A 20,937-nucleotide genomic window follows, 5' to 3' on the forward strand; every position below is an offset into this window, starting at 1 on the left:
AAATCGCGTGATCGCAAAATGTTTGTTACTTCATCCGCTAGGTTACTTTGTAGCACTCAACTTGGTGGTACGCGTCGAAATTGTTTTACATCCAAGTGGTACGCAAGCGCAAAAAGGCTGTGAATCACTGATCTACACACAATCCCACCTCTTTATGGGTGGGTAACATTCTTCTATTTCTCCCTGTTCGCCTACAGCAAAGGCGCACAACCTTTTTATTAATGTCGACCGCATCACACAGACTTTATTCAACCAACGGCCTCCAATGTGTCCACACCGATAATTTAGCTATGCGTGCGCTCAATTCGTTGCCACCGCCAGAGAGTATTGACAGGACTCTGGGTTTAATTTGGCAGTACACAAAACAGAGCACTGAGAGTTTCAAGGTTTATCACACACTTGTAAGGTTGACATGAATATCTAACACTACATCGACTACATAGGACATATAGCACTCAAGTAACGAAATATTGCGTCTAAATTACACTTGGCTGAAGTAACTACAAAGGAAAACATATTTGGGTTTAATAAAAACAAAAACAAGTATCGCAAAAGTTTAAAAAAAATACAATTAGCAACAAATTTTGCAACGTGACAATGGCAGAAATTCATCGTCGTTCCGCCTCAACTATAATGTCAACTTCCAGCTGGACTTTTTTGTTCTCCAGCTTAAATTTATTGCCATTGTTGAAAGTTTCATGCCAGTCGCGGTATATGTTAAAACGTTTTTTTTTTCAAAGCTCCTGATTTTTCAAGCGTTCGTGTGTGAAAGTTAGTTTGTGTAATTACTTGGTTGCCGAAACTGCCGTAACTCATTAGTTTTACTGCAGAGATTTTAAGGTAAAGATTGTTAAATAGATAAGGTATGGGTTTGAAATTTTATTGTCTTGAGTTTTTGTGTGCATTGTCAAATTTCGGCGACTTACGAGGGGGGTTTTGCGCTGCCTAGATGCCAACCTTCAATCGCAACCTTGTGTAGTGCAATCATAACCCCTTGTCTTACATTTATGGTAGAACTACGACTTAGTTTTGATACGTTTTATTCGGTTTGTTTGTATGCAAAAAGTTTTACTTATTAAAATTTATTCAAAAAGTGATAACTAGGACTGGTCATGATTTCTACTTAATCATCCAACAAAGATGATTTTTTGAACATATACATTTCGCCTATGCGGCATCCTCAGTATTCCAAAAACAACAAGAGTAATATCGTGGTGATTAGCAACAATAGCACACATCAAGACTAACATGTACACATTAACTTCCAGACCGCCAACTTTTACCAAACCAAATAAAAAACACACAAGCGTAGCAGCAGTTGAACGGTAGCAACGAAAACTGTTGTTGCGTCTGCGGTTTGCTCGCGGGTGCAAAGATAATATTTACAGGCACCACACCAGATGGATTAGAACAGTTTAAAAGATCAAAATGTAAATAAAAGTAAAAAATTTAAATAAAAAACACAACAACAAGAAAACGTTTTGTTTATCGTATCCTGGGCAACACCATGCGTTGAATTTTAATTGTTGCATTGGTTATGGCCTGCGATTTTGCCTCGCATAGGTCAAGTGTTCTTCAGCAAGGTAGTTCGGCAAACGTTACGTAGTAACGTGTATCCAGGCTAGGCTTTGTGCTTAGCAGCGTGTTGTGCTTGCTGACGTAATGCCAAAAAAGTGTAGCTTTATCGTCTATGCTTTTGCTTATTTCTGTGTGGGCTTTTACATTTTTTACAAAAATTTATTTCTGTGTTAATAAAGAATATAAATTCATAACATGAAGATGACATTAATCGCCGTTTAACCAGCAATTGTAAAGTTTTGGCCGTGACCTGGCAATTGGATGACAATATTCGCGGAACGTAAAGCATCACAGATTTACAATATTTATAAAAGAAGTAAAAATAATCGAATGTACAACATGGGTAAAACGTGGAATGCGTTTTCAAAACATGCACCAATGTAAGTTGTTTTCGTACTGAGAATAACGATCGCACTTGGGAGTCAATCAACCACAATGAAAACAAACCAATTTTTTCTTACGGCGTTAGCTTTAATTGAATTAGAAATAAAAACGTTTTGCGATGTATAGCTACTATGTTTAGGTAATGGAAATATAAAGAACAGGTGTGAATAACTAAGTGGGGAAGGGGGGTGACAGAAATTGCGCAATACTGACTTGTTAAGGTTGTTGATTTACGCCTTTTATGTAATATAAATGACTTCATGGATATATATTCTCCAATGCTACGAAAATGTGTTGTCATGGTTTGAAACCAAAACGTCAGCTGCCGATTTGCAGTGCGACAAAAGTACGTGAGGCATTATCGTCATCGCGACTCCGTAATGTTGTTCCACTCAATAGAATGAAATAAACATGGAGCGTAAAATATGGGATTGATGTCACCAGGTGTAAAATACGCGAAGACCAATATGCGGGACGGACCAAGAATAGGTTTCCCACTCGCTGGAATATGCACAATGCAACCTCTATTCCAACGAGCGCAACCTTACTTTCCAACAAAAACCCACATTGCCAAATAGCCAAGGGGTGGTGTTTTTGCAGAAACCAGCTACAGGTAGTTTGGACCTGTATGAGGGCCTATGGCTGCATAGGACATGGATGCAAGTAAATGTGCAGTGCATGGTAACACATACATGAAAATAGAGTTTGATGTAGTTTCATTGATCTATACACCGTCCCAACTATGTTTGGGAGGGTGACTTTGTTTTATTTCTCCCTGTTCGCCGGCCTCATCACACAGACTTTATTACGCCAATGTCCGCCAGGGACTCCACACTGATTATTTTGCATTTACTCATGGGTGCGCTCAATTCGTTGCCATCGCCAGAGAGTTTTTTTCTCTGGGTTTAATTTGGCAGAACATAAAAGAGTTTCCATGTTTATCAGACACATGCAAGGTTGACATGATTTTCTAACACTACATCGACTAAATAGGACACAAAACACTCAACGTAGCCATTGATAGCTTTCAACAATAGAAAATGACGTATGTCAAGTAACCTGTGGAAAAATATTGGTAAATTTAAAACGTTGTTTTTGATTTATTCGTCTCAATCTCACCGAAATATTGCTTCCCACTTACACTTGGCTGAAGTAACTAGAAAGGAAATGTAACATATTTGGATGTGATGGAAACAAAATCATGCAACGCAAAGTTACAAATAGCAACAAATTTTGGAACGCTACAAAGGCATAATTTCTTCGTCGTTACCCGCCCAGCTACAACGTACAATGTTAACTTCCCGCTTGACTTGCTTTGTTCTCCAGCTCAAATTCACTGCCATTGTTGTAACTTTCACGTAAGTGGCGGAGGTTGTAAAGTTATGTTACAAAGCACCTTATTTTCCTGTATTTCGTGTGCGAAGGCTAGTTTGTGCAGTTAATAAGTTACCAAAACCGCTGTATGTCTTTAGTTTTATTCCAGTGTCTAAGGTAAAGATTGTGAAATAACTGAAGCGTGGTTTTGAAAATTTGTTTGTCAAAACTTCAGTGTCTTGAGTTTTTTTGTGTATTGGTAATTCAGAACATGAGATTAGCTTAATCCTATCTCGGGACTTAAGGGTAATTTACACAGCACTCTTTGCACCGGCCAATAAACCAATCAACGACTTGCACGTAAACCAATGGAGCTTTACCGGATGTGGCAAACACCTAAAATAAAAATTAAATAAACACCAAGGGAAATTTGATAAAACGTGAGTGCAAAAAACAGATGAAGAACAAAAGGAGAGTGCGATGTTTTGTACGCGTATGTAATGAGGGTTTGCTTCAAAAAACAACACAGATACAGACAGAGGAAAGCATTAGTGCCATGTGTCATTTTCTCCACATTCCCCAAGGCATTCCCACTCTGCTGGGACCATGTTTCTGTTGCAAAACTTAATTTGTTTGCATTCCCGCACCTGCCGACTACGTCGGTCAATGTTTAACAAGTCGTCCAATGGGCCACTGGCTCGGCAAGTTTTTTCATTTAGGAACATTAACGTGGCCACATGCATGTAGGCCGACCTCAGCTTCAGCTTCTGACCTCAGTTGCCGGGTTCGTGATAAAAACGTAATCACCGACTGAATGTGGTGTACCGTGTTGTCGCCGATCGTATTGACTTCTCATCCGCTGGAGTCGGAAACTACGGGCAGTCGTAAGCGAGCGTGCTTGCGTTGTAAGTCGCGACCACCGCGGGTTGTGCTTCGTCTAATTTGCGTTCGTCTCGTTGTGAATAATTACGTAGCATTGTTATAATGGTTTTATTGTTGAGCTCTACTTCACCGTTGCTCGACGGTCGATAATCAATGGTTCGAGTTTTCATTGATCCTATTAATCTTAATGAGTTGCAAAGTTAAAAAGCGAAATATATTTTTCTCAATAAAAATCCATCTGAACTGTTCACAGATCGCTTTGTGAAATTTAACAGATAAATATATCAATACGGTGTGAGATAGACAATCCTTCAGTGGCGTTTGGTGTTTAAATTGATCCAGTTTTTATTCTTTATTCACATAATTTGCAAAACAAATTACTATCGAAATTCGTGCCCCCTTTCGTTATGTACTGTTTCGAGCACCCCGAGAACCGTAAACCAGTTTCGATACAGTAAACTCGCTGTTTCGTTTGCCGTTTGATGGCGCATCGGCCAAGCGCAAACTTACTTAGTAAATAAGAGACCAAAATAAACTGATACCCAGATCGTGTGAATGGTAGAGGCCCAACCACATCGAGGCTATTTTCCGTCGAGTGGACGAATGTTGCCTGGTGGAATGCATGCGTTTTGTTTGAATTGTATTGACAATCGATACAACCCCTACAAATCAGCTCTGCGTCATTGCGCCACCTGTGCCAGTGCAGAAGTACCTAAAGGCGAATTTCGAGATTTTTCGCGATGCCTAGATTCCAACCTTGAGGAGGAGGACCTGCGCCTTACGGACTTGTTTTGGTTGTTGATTTACGACTTGTATATAATGAAAAATGACTTCATGGATATATTCTCCACTGTTACGTAAATGTGTTGTCATGGTTTGAAACCAAAACTTCAGCTGCCGATTTCAAGGGCGACAAAAGTATGTGTTCACTTACGTTATTGCGATTCTATAGTGTTGTTCAACTCTGTCAAGTGATATAAACATGAAATGCAAAATGTGGAATTCTCACCATGTGATCTTTTTTTTGCATATATCGGCCTGTGATTGCTTCCTTGTGAAGATCACGTGATGGCATTCCTAGATTTTTTGCCGCGCAGCGCTGTTTTGGTGTATCGTGAAAATAATGGTGTTACTTTCCCTAATGTTTGCAATGCTTTGATGTCAAGTTTAACAGAAAAAATATATTATTTTTTGTTTTGATTGGTAAAATTTAGATGAAGGGTATTGTAAAGCTAGCCCTGTCCTGTACGTTCATATTGTCCTTATTTGTTATTTATATTTTTTATGTTTGTGGCCGACAGACTGAAGTGGTTATTTTAGTGTTTAGTGTCTTTAATGTGCTTTTTAGCACCGGTGAATGAGCTACAAAGTATGTCGTCGAAACTGTTGGAAAGCATTTAGTATTTTGTGCCAACAAGTACATAATAAGTTTGGCGACAGATTTCCAATTAAGCTGAAAAATGCAACACGGCGAATTTACTACTGGACTGAAACCACTTAGTACCTGGTCAAGTATTTCTGTATTATCCTTCAAAAATCCCTAAACTTCCAATTTTGCTCTCCGAAGCCAAACAGTCATTGATGTTTACAATACTGTCTTATTCAATTTCCAGAAATTGCGTCATTCAGCACACCTCACGATCGTATAAAAAAAAACGTCTTCACGAATTACGAACCACAATTTCTGATCAAGAAGGTCGAACGAGTTGCTTAACCACTTCGGTGTACAACATAAGCACCAACGGCATACCCACACAGAAAAATGTTATCAAGTTGTCTTAAAAGAAACCTTGGTTCTTAATTCGTGAGGATATTTTTTTCAGCTATTGGACAGCCGCCAGTCCACTTATTGGACATATTTGAAAATAAATGGTTACATAAAATCAAGGCAAAAATCAACATTAATCCCCTTAAACCTAACCTCTAAAGTGGACAGAATCTAGCCCCTGATGTGGGGGCTTCTATTGACTTATAAAAAGAAAGAAAGAAAGAAAGATAAAAAAAAAGAAAGGGCTTGGTGGTCTTTTCTTAGTTTTAGCATGGCTATGATACTTTTATTTCTGAAAGATTGAAGGTCTATGAAGGCTTGTCCTGTAGCATTGCTTTTTATAGATCCGTGTCTTGTTGTCAAGGGTTCCCCACATGTCTGATTTTGTTATAAGCTAGTTTGCTGCGTCATGTCGATTGAATGGACAAATTTTTTGTCCATTCTTTCTGTCCGATGTATTTATTCTTTCTGTCCGATGCATTTATTCTTTTTGTCCGATGCATTTATTCTTTTTGTCCGATGTATTTATTCTTTCTGTCCGATGAATTTATTCTTTTTGTCCGATGCATTTATTCTTTTTGTCCGATGTATTTATTCTTTCTGTCCGCTGTATTTATTCTTTCTGTCCGATGTATTTATTCTTTCTGTCCGCTTTATTTTTTCTTCCTGTCTGTGGGCACGTTTGATCAGCTTGTCTGGTGTCCGTGGAAAACAGATCGCTCCTGAATCACAAAACGTATTATTAGTACTTTAGATTTATTGGTCAAACAAACCTTGAACGCAAAACTTAACATGTAAGTAGGTCACTTGCCACAGATAGTGGGGAACCTTCTGGAATGCTACCCCATCACCTTGTATTGTTGACCAATTTCCCCCTTTTTTATTTTTTAACTTTGTCTTTTGTGATTCATTATTGCTTTTGAAAAAGATTCTTCAACCAAGCGAAATATGTATTCTTAGAACAAACTGTGTTTAGACATAAAGTTTTTTATTTATGTAAAATTGTCATTTAAATAACAGCCCACAGTTGTTGACACAACGCCAATACTTTTATATGTTCTTGAACTTTTTTAAACAAGTATGCAATCTGATAATGAAGGTAAGAATGTTAACACGTTTGCGAAAGTAATTAACTAACAGAACTCTTACTTTAGATACTCCAAGCAGAAGAAAAATCTATAGTGGAAAGTACAAACCCGTGCAAATCATAAAGCCAAAGTCTCCGGACGGAATTGATTACATTATCGATGGCCATGAAATTGAACGAATATTCGGACAACCGGATGTCGCCAATACACCGGTTGCAATATATTCAATTGCTGGAGCTTTCAGAACGGGAAAATCATTCATGCTAAATTTTTTCCTGCGTTATTTGTGGGCAAATCAAAACAATGATGTAATTACTACTGCAAACAATCGTGAATTTCGCATTTTATACTCTATTGTGTACATAGTGGCTTGAAACTAACGGAGATGAGCTAGTTGAAGGTTTTGCGTGGAGGGGTGGTGCAGACCAACACACAGAAGGGATTTGGATATGGGATGAACCATTTTTTGTTGATACAACTGAGGGCAAGGTATGACAATTTTGTGGTTTTGTGGTTTGGTTCTTTCAACTAAACTATTGTTGGAAATGCTTTTTTTAGATTGCCCTGTTTCTAATGGACACCCAAGGTGCATTTGATAACGAAAACAACATACAACAGACCTCAGTCATTTTCGGAATGAGCACGCTTATGAGTTCTGTTCAAATTTACAACGTTCGAAATCAAATAGGAGGCGACACTCTCCAGCACTTACAGGTTGGTTCATGTAATTTCTTTTACAGTTACGCGTGATACAATCATTCTTTTACAATAGTTGTTGACGGGTTATGCAAAAGCAGCAAAGCAATCTCCACTGGCAATGCTCAAGGTTTGTTTTTATTTTTGAATTGTGTGGCGTGAATTACCCCTACATGTTTTTAGACTTTTTACAAAAAAGGAAAATCACATATACTTGGGCCAGACACTGATCATAAAACACCATTTCAGGTTTGTTGAGCTGGATCATTTCAGGTGGTTAATAAAGAGTGATTCGGAGGGTTTTTTGTGTTCAGGATATAGTTTTTCTCGTTCGTGATTGGCAAGACACGGACTACAGTTCTAATTTTGAAGGTGGTGAAAAGGTGCTAAATAACGTCCTTGACACCGCATCCAGTAACCCCACAACCGAATCCGTTCGAAAACACATACGGGAATCATTTGAAAACATTTCATGTTGTCTTATGGATCATCCTGGGTTTACAGTATCAAAAAGAGGCAAATCCCAAGGAAGCCAGATACGTATACAAGGTAAGCTATGAGGTTTGGGAACGTGTCTTCTGTAAATGATCAGAAAAAACTATTTGTTTAAACTTACATTTCAGATATAGGAAACGAATTTCGAAAAACTCTGGACATTTTTGTAAAGAAAATTTTTTCACCTGGGCGGATTGCGGCCAAAAAAATCAATAACAAAGCAGTATCTGGAGAAGATCTCATTAACTTTACATTGGCTTACTTTAAAATATTTAGCAGTGGAATGATGCCGGAGTTAGACACCATGTTGGACGTAAGGGCAATCTACTGTTTCATTAGTGATTCATTAGCCAAAAATCGGTCGTTGAGTTTGCGTTTACGTTTTCTCACAATAATTGCCGCATGATATAGCAGATGAGAAGATAACGTTTCTTTTTCAATATTTAACTTGTTACATTAATAAACTTAAATAATAACATGCTATTCTCCTGCAGACGGCAGCAACTGTGGGCATTTTGCAGTGTGTTCGTGAATGCCTAACAATTTATCGCAGAAGAATAATTGAGGTATATTATACCTTATTCAAAATATCTTTGCGAAACTGACCGACTGAAACTTTGGGTTTAGATTTGCGATAAAAGTTTTCTAAACGAAAATGACTTCAGAATCAAACATGAGACATTGAATTCACAAGCATTGGCAGATTTTGATCAACGACCAAAGCTTGGTGATAAGAAATTCATTTTAAAATACAGAACGAATTTGGAGGACAGCATTAACATGGAATTTATTATGTTTGAAAAAATGATGATAGCTCAAATGGTTTGTGAAAGGAGAATTTATTTTATAACTTTAGATGTAAATAGCCGCTGAAATCGTGTATATGGTTGTGTTTGTTTTATATCATTAAGTTGTTTTTTTTTCAGGAAAATCTTAAGTCAAAAGCCGGAGAAGCAATGAAAGAAACGGTGGAAAAGTACGCGAATTCACTACAGGAAGTAAGCTTGTTAATTTACTGAACGTAATGTAGGGGCTTGTAATAAGTTAAACGAATTAGAGAAACGCAAGCCTAAAGCATTGCACTGCTTTATTGCGTTTACGAGTAAAGACTGACTTCACGAGTCAACACAAAAACTGCAACAAAATAATGAGTTTTCGCGAGATTTGCTCGCTTCATCAGGTGTAAATAAATGTAACACCGTGTAATGTGAAAACAAGCACAAAACAGGGAATAGACACGTAAGCTTTCGTTCGGTTCGTTCCAGCGGCATCATGGTGTACGTAGTGAACCAAAAAACTCTAGTCTATGTTGAGAGCGACCATGGTTAGAGTTAAAGCGGTCAATATGAATTTGCTTCTCCGTTTCCATTGCAAATCTTGATTTTTCCGTAACATTTTGTAGAACCATGACCCGGATGTCCTCCGCATTGTGATAAGGTGTGCTAAATAAGATCCCTAACTGGCTTTTATAAGATATTTGCTTTCGCTCTTGTGGTTTTGTTGCACAAACCAGAAATGTTTTTTTTTTTGTTTCATCAAAGAAAATCTCTGGAAAATACGTCACTGAAGAGCAATTGGAAAAGCTTGCACATGGCTGCAAAATCGAATCTGAAAAGCATTACAAAAATCAAACAGCAGACATTCCCACAGAAATTGCAGATAGTAGCGAATCCACAATGGAGGATTTATTCAAACTTGAACTTAGCAGAGCAAAGGAATCCAATGGCCTCAAACTCGTAAGAACACGACTTAAAAATTAATTAATACTATTGTTGTTGTAACAACCGATTCGAACGAATAATGCAAAACTGTGCTTTACTGTACGCAGTTGTGAAACCGAAATGTAATCATTTCACAACCAATACCATGACTATTCAATGATCTTATAATTACCAAGCTGAAATATTGCTACGTCATCACCATTAAGACAACGACTGAGTGGTGCTATATGTCCAATGCACGTGTGTGTAAGCAAATACTGATTCAAACGCTGTTGGGTGCTAGTTCATTTCATAGCGTAAATTATTTCCTCTGCTTTGAAGTTATAAGTTCGAAACCAGAAGAAAGGAGATGGACTTTAGGGGTCAAGGACCATAAACTTTAAAGTGAGGTTCACCCAGGAACTCTATGCCCAAACTAAACGCTACCTATTGCGACATACGTTGCATTGGACATATTGCACAATTCGTCGTTGCCCAGATGATGATGACGTAGCAATATTCTAGCTTGGTATCACATATTCTTTTGTAACATATATTTTTCTGCCAACAAAAACACCAAGATATGTCTGTTAGATCGAATTTGAAGTTTTATTGAGCTTTTATTTATTGTTTGCACTATTTATTGTTTGCACAAAAAAATTTTACAGGAAAAGTTTATTCTTTATCTTAAAAACAAAACCCGCGCGGCTGTAGATAAGTACAAGGAAACAATGCAAAAGGTAATAATGGTATTAAAATATATAGTGCACAAGTTTTAGGATGTTAGTTATCTATTGTTATTATTTGCAAGTGCTGCTCTGATGAAGTATTAGATGAAAGAGAATTTATGGAAGCCCACGAAAGAGCTTTTGCGGAAGCGATGAATTCGTTTGACAACGCTCTTACTGACGTCAACACAGATGTGGCAACGGAAAATAGGCAAAAACTTAAGGACATGGTTTTGGAGAGCCAAAACCAGTTTAAGGAAATTAATGTAAAGTCTTATTTTTGGGTACATAACAATTGCAATGACGAAATGTTACAATTACAGAAACAGGCTCAACGAACAGTGGACAAATGTTTGGGAAAGGCTAAAAATCTTTACACATCCTTAATGCAAGAAGTAAGTCTTTCCTATTCAGCAATTTACTTCAGTCTTATAAAACATTAATTCGTTTCGACAGAAAATGAGCGGTGGTTATGTGGAGATTGAGGAGCTCAAAGAAAATCATTTAAACTATCAGAAAAAAGCTCAAAGTGTTGTCGATTCGAGTGACCAAGCTAAGATTGTGAATGCGTGCCGACCACTATTGGAAGCGAAGATCATGATTGAGTACAACAAAATACAAGAAAAAAACAAAGAATTAATGGTTTAAATTTTATTTACCATCAAGACAAATTGTAAAAGTAGACTGATTTTGTTTTAAAGCTCGTTGTAACATAGTCTGCATGTAATGTCTTTACAACTATAAATACGAAATTTTTACTACAGCAAGAATAATAAGGGCACTTGGCCTGCAGAGCTATTAGTCAAGCAAAACTAATTTTCCTAAAAGAACATTCTATAGCACAGTTTGTATATGTAGTTATTGAAGATGTTGTTACGATTTATGTCATGGTATTTTTTTTATTGAAACAGGAAATTTTGATTATTCGACTTAAAAAGAAATCTCAAAGAGCTGTAGATATGTACAAGAAAAAAATGCAAAAGGTAATAATGATCAAAAAAGGAGATTGCGCTGGGTGCAGGATATTTGACACAAATTAGTAATCTTCATGTTTTTGTTGAAAGTTCTGCTCTGATGAAGTGATGAGTAAAGAAGAATTTAGAAAAGCACACGAAAATGCATCCAGAGACGTGATGGATTGGTTTGACAACTCCGAGTCTGATGTCAACACAAATGTGGCAAAGCAAAAACGAAAAGAAATGAAGGACGTGATTTTGGAGAGCAAAAGATATTTTGAGGAAATCAATGTAAATATTAAATGGATAAAATAAGTTGTGTAGCCTGCACAACAAATGCAATAACGAAATGTTAGAATTCGACGACGTGATTTTGGATAGCAAAAAAGATTTTAAGGAAATCAATGTAAATGATAACGCCAAAGTTTTAAATCTCAAAGTTTTACGAGTTGTGCAGACTACACAACAATTGCAATAACGAAATGTTACAATTCCAGAAAATTGCCCAAGAAACAGTACAAACATGTTTGGAAACGGCTAAAAATCTTTACACATCCTCAATACAAGAAGTAAGTGTTTCAGATTTCAACAATTCGTTTGTTTTCGTCTGATTTAAAGCAAAATGCTTTTGACAGAAAATGGGTGATGGCTACGTGGAGGCCGTGGAGCTCGAAGAAAAACATTTGGAAACTGAGAAAGAAGCCCGATGTGTCGTAGATTCGAATGAGCAAACTAACATTGTGAACTCGTGCAGATCATTATTCGAAAAAATGTTTATCACCGAGTATAAAAAAATACAAGAAAGAAACAAGGAATTAAAGGTTTGTTACTTTTCTTAACACAATGCTAATCATATAATTTAAACTGATCGGCTTTTAATGACTGTTTTGAAAAAAGCACAAAATGTTTTAAACCTAAAAATGCAGCATCGAAATATTTTTAGGTGTAAACAAAACGTAATTTTTAAAAAGCTTTGTTTTTATTTTTACGGCATCTCTGCCTCTTTTTAAATTTCATAGTAAACAGACTTAGTAAACAGACTAAAGCGGCTGATAGCCAAACACACTTCCATACGCAGTTCGTCTCTAGATCAAATAACAGCGAAGTTGAGTTTTTTCTTCCATTTGTTGGAGGCACTACGACGTGCACTGTATGTCGCACGCTTACCCCAAATCGGATTGTTCTGTGGTACATTTCCGGTACATTTTGAGAATAATGTGCAAAATAATTTCAAAGCAAATTTAGGGTCCTGTTGTAACTTTGTTTTATGAGTTTAACGGCAGATTTTCGACATAGTTGCCATCCGTCCACGTCTTCCTAAATTTTGTTAACGGTGGGAATTGGTAAACGTCCCGAAACAGAAGAGTTTGCTCGGTCCTTATCAACTGCTGTAACTTGGACTAGTTTCATAGTATTGGATAATACGTACGGTGTAAGAATAACGTATTTTCATTGCAGGAAAAACTGACTAATCGTCTTGAAAAGAAATCTCACACAGCTGTAGATATGTACAAGAAAGCAATGCAAAAGGTAATATTGGTTTAAAAAAATATAACTGCACAGGATTTGGGATGTTAGTTATTTATTGTTGTTTTTTGCAAGTTCTGCTCTGAAAAAGTGATGAGTGGAGATGAATTTAGTGAAGCCCACGTAAATGCATCCAGAGAAGCGACGAATTGGTTTAACAACTCTGACTCTGACATCAACACAGATGTGGCAAAGCAAAAAAGAAAAAAACTCAAGGACGTGATTTTAGAGAGCAAAAAAGATTTTGAGGATATCAATGTAAATAGTAACGCCTAATTTTTAAATCTTAAAGTCTTATGAGATGTGCAGACTACACAACAATTGCAATAACGAAATGTTGCATCTACAGAAAATTGCCCAAGAAACTGTACAAAAATGTTTGGAAACGGCTAAAAATCTCTACACATCCTCAATGGAAGAAGTAGGTTTCAGATTTCGACATTTCGTTTGTTTTCGCCTAATTAAAAAAAAATGATTTGGACAGAAAATCGGCGATGGCTACGTGGAGGCCAAGGAGCTCGAAGAAAAGCATTTGGAAACCGAGAACAAGGCCCGAGGTGTCGTAAATTCGAATCAGCAAACTAACATTGTGAACACGTGCAGACCACTATTCGAAACAATGATCATCAACGAGTATACCAAAGTTAAGCGAAAAAACAAAATATTACAGGTTTGATACTCTTAATGCTAATCATATAATTTAAACTATTTGTCTTTAATGCCAGCTTTGAAAAAGGCATAAAATGTTTTAAACTTAAAAACGCAACATCAAAACGTTTTTTTTGTGCGTAAAGAAGCAGTAATTTTTTACAACGATACGCTTTATGTTTAATTACGACATCTCTGCCTTTTCACAAATTTTAGGCATGCACTTGCTTTGCTTAACATACTCAGTCGTCAGCCGTCATTCATCTGACGGACTCAGTTAAAAGGCTAAAGCGGTTGACTCTTTATAGTAAGTGTTACGGAAAGTGCTGCGACGCCTGCAAGGGGCATTGGCCAAACACACTTCCATACTCAATTCGTCTCCAGATCAAACAAAAGCGAAGTGTTGCACTTACAAGCTTTGAGTATATTTCTTCCTCTTACTGGAGGCACTGCGACATGAATTGTCTGTCGCATGTTACTTAAAACCAATCATTTATTTTAAACACGTGGTCAAACGCACGGTTTAAATACACCTACGTACAATGTTAATCAGGGGTATGCAAGATTATGACACCAATGGCGCTAATAAGCGGACACTACATTTTCTTTTGCATTCAGCAAACTTCCGTACACATCTACACTTTATGGGAAAGAATAATATTTTGCCAAGCGACCACAACGAAAACAAGGTTTTTCTCGTGGCTTTGCGTCGATTGTACATAGGAAATGACCGCGCTTGTTGCAAGTGTGACATGTAACAGAGCGCGCTCGACACCACTGGCACCCTTCCTTGGGCCTTATTCCAGTGTCTGATTGTCACTTGCGTTGAACAATATTTGTGTTTCTGGCCATATTTACTACTTTATTCCACGTAAGACTAGGATCTAGTTGCAACCGCAGAGACAATTTTTATCAAAAATACCCGACCACAATACGATCTCTTATCATTTCTTCTTTTAGTTGGCCATAATTGCAGCTTTCGGCTAGTGAAAATAGTGAAGTCATAAATTAATCAATGTATTCGTCAGGTCCATTTCACACGTGAATTAAACTGGATCGTTCGTAAATTTCATTCTTACAAAAATCAAAGTATTCATCAAACTTTTCTTTCACGATGTTGTACGTTTTAACTTCATCAAGAGATATACCAAAACAGTTAAGAAATCATCGCTCCTATCGTCTATTGAAGATACTTTTACAGCGGGTCACAAAGTTTTTTCCAAACTTGATCCACATATAAGTATGTGTAAAACAGAAATCTGTCCGAATTTTAATGATTAGGCGTGAATAGGGCCACCGCCTGTTTATTTTTGTTTACAAATTTAAGTTAAAATACAGCACGAAATCGTAGCGTTAATATTCGCACAAATTTTTTGTGTTACATAGGTTTATACGTGAATCAAGTTTGAAAAAAAAAATTGCGACCCGGTGTAGTAATATTTTCCATCGCCGAGAAGGTATATCGGTGCATCACTTTGCTTTTTCTTAAAAAAAAAATTTTTTTAAATTTATTCGCTGACCTGTAGCGTTCAAACCTATAAAATAAATATAAACGCGCTTACAGTGAAACAAAATAGAACATTAGCCACATATACTCGCGCTAATAAGGCGACAAGGATAAATCAAATAACAACCTACGATGCACACGCGAATACTTGTGCAAGTTGACCACAGAACAAATGAAATTCACGTTGCAATGCAGTTTCATATTATTGGTTAATACGTACGATGTAAAAATAACATATTTTCATTTTCAGGAAAGATTGATTAATCGTCTTGAAAACAAATCTCACAAAGCTGTAGATATGTACAAGATAACCATGCAAAAGGTAATAATGGTTTAAAAAAATATAATTGCACAGGATTTGGGATGTTAGTTATTTATTGTTGTTTTTTGCAAGTTCTGCTCTGAAAAAGTGAGGAGTGAAGATGAATTTAGTGATGCCCACGTAAATGCATCCAGAGAAGCGATGAATTTGTTTGATGACTTTGACACTGACGTAAACACAGAAGTGGCAAAGCAAAAAAGAAAAAAACTTAAGGACGTGATTTTAGAGAGCAAAAAATATTTTGGGGAAATCAATGTAAATGATAATGCCAAATTTATGTTTCGATATTAAAATCTCAAAGTTTTATGAATTGTGTAGCCTACAAAACAATTGCTATAACGAAATGTTACAATTCCAGAAAAATGCTCAAGAAACAGTAAAAACATGTTTGGAAACGGCTGGAAGTCTCTACAAATCCTTGATGCACGAAGTAAGTAACTTAAATTTGTTTATTTCTTTGTTTCAGTCTCACTAAAGAAAAATATTACCCTTCGACAGAAAATTAGCGGTGGTTATGTGGAGGATGAGGAGCTCAATGAAAATCATTTAAACTCTCAGACCAAAGCTCGAGATGTCGTAGATTCGAATCAGCAAACTAACATTTTGAACTCGTGCAGATCACTATTCAAAACAATGATAATCAACGAGTATAGAATAATACAAGAAAAAAACAAAGATTTAAAGGTTTGTTACATTTTTGTCACAATGTTATTCATCATGTATTTGTAAAATGTGCATCTAATGACTGTAAAGAGATGTCACTTTAAAAATTCGCAGTCAGCGAAAGCGAGTGTTAGGCCGTTAATGGACCAGTAACATTAATGACTGGTAGTTAAACAAGTCATTTGACTGAGGGTATTGGGAAAATAAAGTTTTTCCCAATTATGTGTGTAAGATTGTACACACAGAAAATGGAAAAACTTTTCCCAATACCCTCAGGCAATGACTTGTTTACTCTCATTTATGAATGCGTCGCATGTTCGTAAATGTATTATACTTTGTATCAAACAAGTCCTGCTGGGGCTTTTGAATCATGTTTTGGGTTAATTACGGTGGCCCATAGCGGCCACGCCTGAGACACAACTCAAATGCGGAACACATTAAAAAAGTGAAACACATAAAAGCGAAACACATTAAAAAAGTGAAACATATTAAAAATGCGAAACACATTAAAAAAGCAAAACACATAAAAAAAGCGAAACACATTAAAAAATTGGAACACATTAAAAAAGTGAAACACATAAAAGCGAAACACATTAAAAAAGCGAAACACATTAAAAAAGTGAAACACATTAAAAAAGTGAAACACATTAAAAAAGTGAAACATATTAAAAATGCGAAACACATTAAAAAAGCGAAACACGTTAAAAAAGCGAAACACATTAGAAAAGCGAAACACATTAAAAAAGCGAAACACATTAAAAAAGTGAAACATATTAAAAATGCGATATACATTAAAAAACATGAAACACATTAAAATTGATGAGGTAATATCAGCAATAAAGTTATTAATCCAACGTATTGTGGCGTAATATTGGTAATAGAATCAAATTGTAACATATAGCAGTTATTTATTTGTATTGTTTGGTTCAGTGTTGGCAAAAATTGCGGACAGTTTGCACTCGTGGATTAACGTCAGAAGTAGCAGCTGTGCTTAGGTTGACGGCGTTAGATTTTTCAGAAAAGGTTCTATAACTCGTATAGTCAGATTGTTTTTTCAAAATTTTTCAGGATTACAGAAGAACCTAATGGATTTATCATTATTTCTAAATGACATTACTGACTTTGTTTGCACTGCTTGCGCATATATGGTTAAGCTGGAGTACAAGTTTTGCCCGCATTGCGGTTCTCCTGTTGATCCTGAAGAACCCGTCATAAAGAAATATTTATTCAGAGGATTTAAATACAGCACGATCACGGAGTTCATGTCAAAATATCACAATATGTACATGAGCATTAGGACTTTAAGGCGACGATTAAAAACTTATGGATTACAACGTCGGACTCCTTTAGTAAATGAGACTGCTATTATTTATGAAATACGCCAAAAACTTAACAGTTCCGCTTGTATGTTGGGATACAGAAGTATGTGGCATAGCCTTATACTGGAGGGGTACACGATATCGCGAAACCGCGTAGCCAAACTGATGAACGAATTAGATCCAGAAGGTTGTGCTACACGACAAAGAAAGTGTTTGCGGCGAAGGTTATACTACAACCAGGGACCAAATCACTGTTGGCATATTGATGGTTACGACAAGCTTAAACCATACGGTTTTGCTGTGCATGGTTGTATCCACGGTTGGAGTCAAAAAATAATGTGGCTTACTGTTTTGAGATCAAACAACAATCCCAGTGTGGTGGCACGTCTTTATTTAAATACCGCCTTGACGGTTAATGGCTACCCGCGAAAAGTACGGTCAGACTGCGGTACAGAAAACGTACATGTTGCAGCTGCATAATGCTACTTGAACAATTCGACTTCTGCTCACGTTTACGGAACATCTCCGCACAACCAACGAATTGAAGCGTGGTGGTCATGTTTGCGACGAAGCTGTACGACATGGTGGATAAATCTTTTTCTGATTGAAGGATCTGATTGAAAAAGAATTGTTAACCCCGGGTCATCAGTTACAAATGGAAGCATTATGGTTTTGCTTCTCAGATATATTGCAAAAAGAGATGGACATAACAAGGGATAAGTGGAACACACATTACATCAGAAAATCGAGAATTGAAACTGTATCAGGTAGACCGGATGAGCTTTATTATCTGTCGGAATTACATTCAGGAGAAAATCAACTCACAACCATAACAACAGGACAAGTTGAACATCTGCAACGGAGTCTCTTAGAAATAGCTGATGACAATTAGCACAGCACTGAAGGCAATTTGTATCAGGGATATTTCGATATCGTAAAGCAAACGTTGAGATTATCGTCGCCAACCAAGTGGTATGAAGCATTGAATGTTTATGAACAACTGCTGCAGTATGCCTTAGACGTTAGACCCATTGTAAATTATGAATAATTTGTTGTTGTTTTAAGAAAGTTTTGTGCGGTACGAATAATGCGTTTAATTCTTGAATGTATACTTGATATAATTTGCAGGAAAAACACTGTTATCAATACATGTGTTACAAGTTCTTAAGCACGCAAACCTATAAATCTACGAACTTTTGTACTATTTTTCCAGGTGATTGGCCGACATTGTTTCTGCGTGTGTCTTACAGTTTTTATGCTTCTACTATGGGCTGTCTTTAACTTGCTGTGGCATACTATGCGGAAAATAAAAACAATCTTTAAAACTTATCATGTGGACATAGTATATACGTTCGGTTTACAAAGGGTTCCGATCAGTTGCACACGGTAATTACAAGTTTACAACCAATGGACAAGAAGTATCCAAGTTTATTCAGAACAAAACACGGCGAAACGAAAAAAATGGTATCTAGTGTGCACACACTTAAACTTGTCCAAACCCTGTTTCACATGTAATGGCACACTGAAACGTATTCATCATGTCTTCTTGCGTTTCTATGTGGACTGGCAGGACCACACTTATAGCACATGTGCTTACTGTGGGAAGACACGACATCCGTGAAGAAACGAAATACTCAAATCACTTGGCAATCCAAGAGGTGGTACAGTAGCAGATCCTGTCAAGAATTTCATTAGCTTTTGAAATTCGAGTGGGCACAGTTCTGCAAAGAAACGCATCAGATGTGATAATGTCCATGTGCTCAGAAAACGTAAAGCACACTTACCATCATTCCAACAGCAATCTGTAAAGTCTAAGATTGCTTTGTAAGTGGTCATTTCTTTCATTTTCTTGTTGCTGCCTTCCTCCGCAAACGTAGGCTTCAACATTTGGAGAAAGCTGTTGTGATCCCACATAAACAAACTGCCAGGACAAAACACCAGCTGCAACAATTCGGCGTGTTTCTTAATAATATCTCTGATATTGTGGCACTCCAAACCATCTGCAATGCCAACCAGAACAGGAAGGTATGGTTCAACTTTTGATTTGATAAAAATGGATCTGAAATAAGTTAATAACAGAGTTAGTGAAGAGAAGAAAAATCCAGCTGTTTCCAATAACCTACTGTAAAACATTGTCTTTATTTTTTAAAGTAGCTTTTGTGGGATCCCCTCTGTAGCCTATATTTTCCAGCATTCTACAAGCTTGTTGTATATCAAAAATTTTTGAAACGTCGATGTCCGTTTTCGATTCCCTAAGCTTTAATAAGAGAAGTGGTACATTACAATGTAGTGTAACACAACAGTTGTGAACATTGCAAACAGCAAATAAACTAAACATGGCGTTTCTTACCGCATTGTATACAGATCCATATTCACAATTTTCGTTGAGCTATAGTGGTAAATTTTGTCGGACTTTTTCAATGTCACCAGACAAATAGAAGTATAACCAAGGGACAAATATTACCGGCCCAGGTCCACCTTGGCACAAGCTGGCTGCTATGAGATGCCCAATACTGCGCGCTGTACCATCAGCAACGCATGCAGTCCCGCATATGGGCTCATAACCACTCCCATCCAAGCATTCAGTAAAAAACTGCTGTTTGACTTCCATCAGCGATTCTGGAACAATACAATTTGTTGTAATGACTTTAAGACGTGCAATCGCGAGACCAACTATAGCGAATAGTTAACAGCCATGAAGCACAATATGCACATAGGTTAAATACATATATAGAAATCTCTCGATACTCCCCCGGTGTCAATTCCCGCTTCACCAATAAACTCAATGTGATAGGCCGTATTACGTTTTTTCCAATTCCATGATTTTATGAAGAAATTGTGAAAGTCGCAAAAAGAAAAATTTCTTCGTACTTGAATCTTTACTGCATCGACATCTGAATTGTCAATTACAGCCATTTGTAAAGCTTCCACAATTGCTGCTTTTATCGCTACCGGGGTATTCACAGCCGTACTGCAGCCATCATCCGAGACAGTGTACTCAGTTTCGTCGTCTTCTTCTAAGTTGATGCAGTCGTTGCCTTCTGTTGTACCACATGCAAATGCAGTTTGCTTTCTACTTAAGCATTCATCAGCATGTACCTCAATTTCTGACAAAGGATACTGCCCATTACATACAGGACAACGCATTTTGACCTGAGCGGCAGGGTTAGGCGCCGTTTCTGACCTGCACAATTCGTTCTCGGTTACCTCAGGGTGTTCAGCATACGCACGATTGCCTTCAAAATCTTTTTCGGTCAAGCTAGGTAAGTCACACTCAAAACTTTTTTCGGAGTCGAATAGTTCATCATCGAATTGGTCAGTAAGGCATATCCGTGCATAAGGTTTTCCAAGTTCCGCTTTAA

The 20,937-nt window shown here is 37.0% G+C and overlaps 1 pseudogene; it reads right to left on the reverse strand.

Moving 5' to 3' along the window:
- Positions 1–19,058: 19,058 nt before the first annotated feature.
- Positions 19,059–20,722, reverse strand: LOC145908981 (uncharacterized; annotated as a pseudogene).
- Positions 20,723–20,937: the final 215 nt, after the last annotated feature.

The sequence above is a fragment of the Ascidia mentula genome, chromosome 7 (assembly GCF_947561715.1).
Source record: "Ascidia mentula chromosome 7, kaAscMent1.1, whole genome shotgun sequence".
Classification (NCBI taxonomy): domain Eukaryota; kingdom Metazoa; phylum Chordata; class Ascidiacea; order Phlebobranchia; family Ascidiidae; genus Ascidia; species Ascidia mentula.